Consider the following 9,808-nt stretch of genomic DNA (forward strand, 5'->3'; position numbering starts at 1 on the left):
CATTGTCCCTTTGTCCAAGTTCAGAACTTGGATTGCGGGGTGGGGGGAGTGATATGGCTGTCATCCATGGTCTTTCTAGTTTAATTAGTGTTTATACATTCAGCCAAAAGCAGATAACAGGTTAGGGACAAAGCAGAAGCTTCCACTAGCCTGCATGAATGAAAACTATTGTTCATTTCCTCCTATTTCACCCATGTTAATGAAACTGGTAATAGTTTTAGACCCCATGCCATTTTGTCATGTAGTTACAGCTTGTCCCTTCACAAAAGAAAATTAGAAAAGTGCTGAGTATTATAGATATTAACGGTTGCTAGAACGGTGTAATAAAAGGCTCCTTTTCAAAAGCATTGCCAAGCTTTCATGTCATTATTCATGAATGAGTAATGCATTCAAAAGAAGAAGAGAGTGCTGATCTCCAAGGATGTGCAGCAGCAAGAAGGAAGGAGGGAAAGAGAATTTCATGAAAAACACCAATGCTGGGGCTACACATTTTGAATAATTTTAGACAGAAATGAAAATGAAATCTTCTTACATGGAACAAACAAAACTGCCTTGCCAACCTTCTGCAAAACTATAGAGATAACTAGGAAGTTGGGGTTTTTTTTGAGGGGGGGGGTCACTAAATCTGAAAAATCCCCACAGAAAAAGAAGAGATCTCCTCTCTCTCTCTCTCTCTCTCTCTCTCTCTCTCTCTCTCTCTCTCTCTCCTTCTCAACAAAAGCTTAACTTAACAGGGCTCAGTCTGCACAAAGGTAGGGATCAGTTTTTGTCCCAACAGAACCTAAATGTAGGAACAAACATTATCTCAACAGTGCCTCAATTGATTCAAATGTATTGACTCAGATCCTCTCTTCATTCTTTCCATTCACATCTATTTATCCATTGTGTAAGCAGTCCTTTTATGCTAGGCACTTTGAACTCCTGGAAAAACATTGGACTTGCACAAATATAACTGCCGCCTAGCACAAGAGGAAATGAACTCCATGTAGGACCTCTGTAATTTATGAAGACAAGCACAGGTGATATGAAGGCATCCAAGGTAATTTGTTCTCTCCCATTGATCTGTAAATACAAGCAGCCTTATCCTACAGATGTTAATTCAGAAGAGTTGTTGAATTCAGTAGGATTTCTTCCAAGTAACTGAGCATATGTTTGCAGCCTTAAATGTATGTGATTGATTAAACTGTACTCAGTGCTGCTGAATGCTTAGGCTTGCTTATCTTTCTTTAGATTGGCCCAGAACCATGATTATTTTAATTATTTAATGTGATGATATATTTTGATTGAGAAGGACCCCCAATGAAGCTTAAATAAAATAATAAAATGAAATCAGACTGCTGTCCACTCTGATATAGACAATTACTCTGGGTTAGGGATGCTTTAACTCCTAGTCTTTTAGCTTTTGACCTATTTAATACTAGTGAACAGGTATTTATCTATTGTTGATCTCCTCATGGCTGTTCAGCAGGTTGTTTTAATAGGGCTGTGAAGCACACTCCAACAATTTTAATTTGGATTTATTTTTGGGATTTCAGAAGGGCCTGATTTTTGTTTTCCTGGATGTTTTGGACTGCTGGCACTGTTCTAGAAATCCCTTTCAGGATCCCCCCCCCCCCATTTGGGAATATTGGCATCTAAAGATCATGCCCTTAAAAGAAATTGAAATGCATTTCCCACCCTTGGAGGCAGAAAGAGTGATGAGTTAAAGGGAGGGAGAGAGTTCTTCTGGAACCTCTAGGTCTTGGGTGTGATTCAAGATGCAACAATTGTCCTCTTCAACAGGCACGAGTTCTTCCTGCATTGGTCGCAGAGGGAATTTTTATTCCTACATTATTGCCAGGCAAAGAACTTGGGCAACTCTTGACTAGGCTTGAGTTGCCAGCTCTGGGTTGGGAAATACTTAGAAATTCTGAGAGTGGAGCTGGAAGAGAGTGAAGTCTGGGGAAGGGAGGGACTTCCATAGGGTTATAATGCCATAAAGTGCACCTGCCATGGTGGCTGGCCATATTTTCCAGGTGAACTGATCTCTTATCACCTAGGGTTCCTAATCCCCTAAGGAAGGCAGGGGTTCCACCACTTTTGAGGCCTCCAACCCTCTGCCATGGATCTGGCTGGTGGGTGGAGACCTGCCCCCAAAGAGCTCCAGTGCGCCTGATTTGTCCAGCATAATTGCTGATCACCATAGATTTTTCCCCCAAATGATAGAGCATTCCCTGCATGACTTGCCCAGCACAATGACATCACTTCCCGGTGATATCACCACAGTGTGTGTGCAAAATGTGCATGCAGAAGAATCCCCCACCACCATTATCACCTGGAAATCAGTTGTAATGGCAGGAGATCTCCAGTCAACACCTAGAGGTTGACAATTCTAGCACAGCCTATTAGGATCTTAGGTGATTTCTGTTTTATTCTCTTAGAGTAAATCAGTTCTTAGGGAAGACAGTGGTTAACTTTTCCCAGTTACCAGTCATGCCAGTTCTTTCTCATCTGTTCTTTCAATATCTGCCAGTCACCCACCGCCAGTACAGTTGGGTCTCACCTCAAAAGACTTGCAAAGATTTTATAGTTCAATCTTCAGTACTCATCTTGTTTTATTTCCCTTTTAGCTAGCGGCACCATCCACTCAGTATTGTACCTCTCCAATGGTTTGTCCAGTGCATTTCCCATAAGCCTTTGCTTAGCATGCAAACTATTGAGAATGAGAAACAAAGCCATATCTAAACATCTGTTGTCTGCTAGTCAGGTCTGGCCCAGAGCTGTATCTAAATGTCTGTTGTCTGCTAGTTTGCTAAAGCCTCTTTACCAGCAGAGGTAAAGAGCACAGGCCTACATTTTATGTTTTAACAGAAAAGTCGAACAAATCTTTGGATACTTAAATCCAGTGACTGAAACTGTGAACAGGCAACACAGGTCTTTCTAGACACCTGAAAAGGAAATGCGGGGTTTAATTTTTTTTAAAAAAATGATAAAATAGTGTTGGAGCTTTAAACAAAGGATTCCCTCTGTGGGCATTCCTAGGCAAACCTCTGAGTGAGTAAACCCTCAAGTGACATCATTACGCTGGTTATGTCCAGTGCTCCTTCGAAGCTGAGTTAGCATGAGCCAGCTCACAGGTTTTTAGCCTCCAGCTCACACATTTTTGTCTTAGCTCAGGAGAAATGGCCCCAGAGCAAACTAATTTATGCAGCAGTTCACAACTTTTATACCAGTAGCTCACAAAGTAGAATTTTTGCTCACAAGGCTCCATAGCTTAGAGGAAATATTGGTTACGTTGCATGTGAATGCTCTAGCATTTGGGCCAAAAATCTATGGTTACCTGGTTAATTAGGTGTTAAATATATTTTCCCCATGAATATTTCAGGGGTGGCCAATGGTAGATCTCCAGATGTTTTTTGCCTACAACTCCCATCAGCCCCAGCCATTGGCAATGCTGGCTGGGGCTGATAGGGAGTTGTAGGCAAAAAACATCTGGAGAGCTACTGTTGGCCACCCCTAGTACATTATATTAATGATATAAGAACATATTATGTATATTTAGACATTATTTTTATTATCTATAATCAAGTATTATGTATAATTGCCATAGAGGTTTTGATCAAAATGCTAGAGAATCGACGTATGATGTGCCCGGCCTGATCATTACATCCCACACACTTTGCAAATCCTTGCAGGTTTCCACTTTTTCCTTTTATAGCACCCCCTATAGCTAGAATGGATTAAACTCCAGCAAAATAAACACTGGATACAGAGACAGAATGTTTTGATACAAAAGTTACCATATTTTCCAGATAGCTGAAGTAAATTCTCATGTATGCCTACTTCTACAATTTCAGAAAGAAGGCACAGATACAGTGACTGGTTTGAACTAAAGTTTACAACTGCATATCTGACCTGAAACACATTTAATTAAAAAAAACAAACCTTCAGTTTCTCTATGGTTATCCTTGCAAACAAACAGAAATCATATATAATTGGAAATAATTGTCTAACTTCTTTCCCTTGCTTGTGCTACTCTACCCTGACAGTATGTAGTCTCTTAGCACCTAGACACCTTTTAAGAGGAGTTCCTGCCAGCCACACTGGGTATAATCAGGACCTTAGGGATCTCTACCAATTTCTCTTGAGTCAGTAAGCTGTAAGAAATTGTTTAAGATAAATCTCCCTTCACCACACAGCTGTGTTTGAGTGCTCTCCAGATGATGAGATACTCCCATTGCCGAAGACCTTCACTCAAGTAATAATCTAATGAAATAGGAAGAAAATGTCAATTAAATCAATATTTCAGTACTTCTTCCATTCAACACAGACAAGGTGGTGTGGGAAACAACCAATTTAGCACTGTGTGCCAAAATTCCTACCTGTCCCTTTTGAAAATTCCTACTTGTTCCTTTTGAATGGTTTCAGATGGCCATGGCCACTATATTCATCCATCTGTCCCTGTAACATATTTGAATGCATTTTTCTGCCGGGACATAGATATGTTGATATTCTCTTCATAGTGTCTTTTCAGAAGGCACATACAATATCCAAAGAATAGGTCTAGAAAATGGTATTGCTATGCATTATAATGTGCAATATTAGTATAAGACTGAGTAGATAGCTCCCAAATATAGTAAACAAACTTTCCATTATTCCCATCATCAGAGAAGACAGAGCATGCAAGAAAAGACTACCTGACAGTTGTAATCAATGACAGGAAAATGGCATGCAATATTCCTTCAGGCAGTCATAAATTGCATGCAACCCTGATCATAAAGAAGTTTCAGACTCCTCTAACAAGGGATACATAAAAATGAGATGTGAAACTGCAGAGATTTAGGGCCTACCTAAAGGTTTTATTGTCACCTAACTTCTGTCACACACTGAAAGAGATGACGATAATGTATATATTTAGAATACAGCATGTGAATTATTTCCTCGATCCAAGGATTCCATGGCAGAAACTCATCTGATGGTATTCATAGAGCACTCTGCTGGAGGCTGAACTACAGGTACCTTGTCGGCTTCACTATATTAAACCAAGAAGCATTGCATTATTATTAATATCATCATGCTCCAAGTATTTAAATCCAAAATGAAATTATGATGGTTATGTATGGCACATTACTGGAAAGCTATCATTTGGGTGGTGTACAGTATAAGAGCTGCTGTTCCAATGAAGTATTACATCAAATACCATCACTCCACTGATATATTTCATCATAGCATAAGAACCAGCATTCAGACAGAACATCTGAGTAATCATAAAGGAAATATACCCCTCAGAAAGGCATTCCACATAATGTTGGCTGTTAGCCTGGTGTACTTGTGCCAGACCCGGAAGTTACAACTAGTGCAGAACGCGGCGGCCAGACTGTTGCTTGGTCTCCCAAGATGGGAACATATACGGCCGGGGCTACGTGAACTGCACTGGCTACCAATTGTATACCGGGTCCAGTACAAAGTGCTGGTCATTACCTTTAAAGCCCTATATGGCCGAGGACCAGCCTACCTGAAGGACCGTCTCTCCCCGTATGAGCCCCAGAGAGCATTGAGGTCAGTAGGAAAAAACAGATTGACTACCCCTGGGCCAAAAGAAATCAAACTCCAAAACACCCGCACACAGGCCTTTTCTTCTGCAGCCCCGTATCTTTGGAACCAGCTCCCAGAGGAGGTGCGGGCCCTGCGAAACCTCGATCAATTCCTCAGGGCCTGCAAGACCACTCCCTTTAAACTGGCGTTTCCAAATAGCTGAATTACAAGTGCGCAACAAGAAATATTCGCCATCGATACCAACTGACAGATATAGCGTCAGCGACAATAATACAACTAGATTTAACTAATGTAACTTAATTTAATGAAATTAGATTAATAATGGTTTTTAATTAATGTATTAACTGTTTTTTAAGGCTTATCTAATGTTTATTAATGCAATGGTTTGTTAATGTATTGTTGTTGTTTTTCCTGTTGTTAGCCGCCCTGAGCCTACCTGGTGGGGGAGGGCGGGATATAAATAAAATTTTACTTACTTACTTTACTTACAATTGGAATCTTTCCCTCTATTTTTATGTAGGATAATTTGTGTCCTGTAGCTGTTGCTATGTGTGTTTATAGCACTAGGTCAATCTAGTTTAAGATTCCATATCAACTAGACTAGAACATAAATGTTGTGTGGACAGAGGAGGCTATGACTGTTGACGCACCCTAAGTACATAGCATAGTTTGCAATGATGGGTGAACACTGCTCAGATCAAATCACAATCTAATTGCAAATAGTGGATAGGATCCAACACAACATTCTATTTGTACTAGAACTCTTGTGCAAGCAGAAGCACAATAAAAAGACAACAGTTGTACCTTGTGCCAAGTCATACATTGCATTCGTTCTTGCATTCCTGCTTGTATTTCCAGGCACTTCAATAAACCTCTTCAATAAACCTTCCCAACAGACCTTAACTACCACTGCAACACTCTCACCACCACCTGATGAATGGGGGGGGGGGTAGCTTAGGAGGATGAGGCAAGTCAAGCCACAAGGCAAAACAAGGGGGGGGGGGTAGCAGGCAAAAGCAAGGCACCAACAGCCCCTGAGTGCCAGCAGTAAACAGCTCTGTATAATATGGGGGGGTCGCAGAGGAGGGGTGGGTGGAGGAGGCGTAACTAACGCCCCGCCCTTGGACCCCTAAAGCTGTGGGGAAGCCGAAGACTACCAGGCCTAATGGGGGGGGCAAACACCCACCCAAAACGCCACACACAAACCCCTTCCCACTGAAGGCTTCAAGCCCCACTTGCCACCCAGAGACCGGAAAAAGCCGACAATGGCCGCCACTCGCGCCAACAAGCTGCCACTCGCACTTCCCAGCCGCCGCTCGCGCCTCCCATCCTCTGGAAAACTGCAGGCAATGGCCGCCGTTCGTGCCTCCAAACTGCCGCACGTGCTTCCCAGCCACCGCTCGCGCCACTCAGCCACAGCTCGCGCCTCAAGCAACCGAACACGCCCCATCCCACGCCGCTCTGAGGCCTTCGCCGGCTCAGTCCCTCGCGCGCAGATCACCCGCACCCGCATGAGAGAAAACTGCAGCCTGATCCAGTTTCATGCAAATGATCTCATCTGAATAAAAACTTACGCTTGCATTTTGATGACACCCTGGAAAAAATAGTGCAGCTTCTCACTTTCTTTTACTCATTTTTCTTCTTCAAAAAATAGCTAGAAGGTTACAGGTGTCTCAGATTTCCAATCTATGTCAGCTCTTGAGTTTGTATTTTGGTTATAGCATATAAAATTCACCTCAATTATATATATTTTTAAAAAAAAAAAAAAACATTTAGCAGGTTTGTGTCATATTGAGATGTAAATAAAGTGCTTCTTTATGTCAACCAACATGGATTTATGAAGAAAAATAAGATGCCAGGATTTTGCCTTTTTGGTAGAATATGTATTAACAAGTTTGATTACATTTCTAATTCAACAATCATTTAAATGTGAATTCTGAATCATTAGTGTTGCTATGTAGACTTTGTGTTTTCACTTATTGAGATTTCATCCATGATCAGATAGCCCAGAAATGGCCCAAATGTGTGGATTTTTCAATACTGGTCTACATAATTTGTGATTCAATGTGCTCTATACAGTCAAATATAATCTATAATGACAATGTCCAACTCAAAGTACATTTTGCAAACTGCCCATATTTCAAAATGTGGGAGGAGTTTCAGTCACTTTGCAAATCATCATGAAGACTGCAGATTTATGCCCCGCCTTTCTCTCTGAATCAGAGACTCAAAGCGGCTTACAATCTCCTATATCTCCTCCCCCCACAACACACACCCTGTGAGGTGGGTGGGGCTGAGAGTGCTCTCACAGCAGCTGCCCTTTCAAGGACAACTCCTGCGATAGCTATGGCTGACCCAGGGTCATTCCAGCAGCTGTAAGTGGAGGAGTGGGGAATCATACCCGGTTCTCCCAGATAAGAGTCTGCACACTTAACCACTACACCAACCTGGCTCAGGGGTTAGAAGTGAGTTAAAGAGACAAATGCCTTCTCCAAGCCAGCCAGCGGGGTGAGGGGGGCTTTAAACGCCACACAATATGTGTGAAAGAGCCACATGTGGCTCTTAAGCCACAATTTGGCCACCCCTGCTATAAACCTTCCCTTCAGTTAACATAGGTGTTCTAAAGGTAGCAACGGTCTAACAACTCGGTATTCTATTCTCTGTCAGAAGTAGAGCCAAACCACTCTGCCACACTACCAAGTAGAGCTACCCTTTCCTCTGCCTTCTGTTTTCCTGAGCCAGATGAGCTGTCACTGCTCTCCCCCTAACACAAAACTGATCTCCACTCCTGCTATGTTTTCCTCCAATATTCCATCTCCTTTCTAAAAGTTGACTGGATGCCAGAGTAGCACTTCCACAGAATTGAGCGACTGTCTTCCCCTTCAGAGGCAGGACAGCCTTCTGTCCAGTACAACCACTACTCAAATAAAAAGACTGCCTTGATTGAAAAATACATTTTTAGGCCAGGGACAAGGCTCAGGTAAATAGTTCTCAATACCCTATCACTCTGCATTTACTTTTGCAGAAGCTTGATTGTTTCAATAAAACTTCCCTCTAATTTTTCGGAGTTTTCTTGTTTTCCCTCATTTTGGTAATTTTTATTCTATACAATTAATGTTTGAACCTTTGGGTGGTTTTGAACCTTTTGAGTGGTATTCTAATTTAGAAAATAAAATTTAGCTGGAGGGGGGCAATAAATATTTCAGGTATACTTGCTTATCCTGGCAATGCTGGCTTCAGAATAGAAGAGTAGCTGTTAGGGGAATCAGGTATGTATCCTGGGCTTCACGAAGTGAATAACTTCTACAGCCAAAATGGCAGCAGAGGTCATTATACCTGGACTTTCTCAGGGACTGGATAAAAGAAGCAAAACAAGGTGAGGTATGCAGCTCTATCGGCAACCTGAGAGAGGGGAACCTACACCAATTCCCTCTTACTCTAAAAAGCTTCCACTACCCAGGAGAATTAGTCTCACTCCTCAAAGGAAAAGAAAACATTCTGCTCTCTTCAGTGAACTATAGCCTCTTTATTGTCATGGACACCAATTTAGAAGTTAGCTGGAAAAAAAGAACGTATGCCCTACATAGCCTTTATATGCAAACATTTTTTTTAAAGTTTTGTCCTGGGGGGAAACAGCTTCAGGAATGGGTTTAGAGCAAAGAAGTGGTGAGCATGAAGTGGTGACGATGAAGCATTTCTTTACCTTTTACTTGTCCCTCAGAAATCCTCCCTTCTCAGGCTATTTTTCCTTCTGCAGCATTCCGAATGCGTGTTTGCGTCTAGAATCTGGGGATGGGGGTGGGGGAAGCATCTTGAGGAAGGCATTTAGACTGGAGAATCAATCTTCAAAAAAGGCTTTAAAAGTTCCTAACCTCTCTAAACTGCTACTAAACCTTCATTCCTCCTGCAGCTCATGCAGTTCCAAAAGCATTTGCTTTTTCAGTCATGCATTTGGAACCTCTCAGCAGAAAAGTAGACTGGGCATGATGCAAAATCAAGAAACAGAAAATAGCATCCCTAACAAAACATCCCTAACACTTTCTACTCCACACCCGGTCAATTCTCCCCAATGTTGTTTTTCTTTCAGAAAAGCAGCTACCAGGCTTTTGTTACACATGCATGCACCATCATTGGAGTACTGTGCACTCTGGTTGTTGAATGTTTATATACATAAGGCCCAGAAAGAATTGAATCATATGGTTGTTACAGTTATTCATACTAATAACTTTTTACTTATCCATTGTTCTGAATTTGTCAGTCTTTAAATCATCCC

General features: G+C 41.7%; 1 protein-coding gene across 1 annotated transcript in view; it reads right to left on the bottom strand.

The window, feature by feature from the left end:
* MGAT4C (MGAT4 family member C) overlaps positions 1-9,314 on the bottom strand; it is a 160,551-nt gene extending 151,237 nt beyond the window's left edge. The window contains exon 1 of the mRNA XM_060245153.1: positions 9,239-9,314. The gene's annotated coding sequence lies outside the window, so the exon portion shown is untranslated. The remainder of the gene's footprint in view (positions 1-9,238) is intronic.
* Positions 9,315-9,808: the final 494 nt, after the last annotated feature.

Source organism: Heteronotia binoei, chromosome 8, assembly GCF_032191835.1.
Source record: "Heteronotia binoei isolate CCM8104 ecotype False Entrance Well chromosome 8, APGP_CSIRO_Hbin_v1, whole genome shotgun sequence".
In the NCBI taxonomy this organism is placed as follows: Eukaryota; Metazoa; Chordata; class Lepidosauria; order Squamata; family Gekkonidae; genus Heteronotia; species Heteronotia binoei.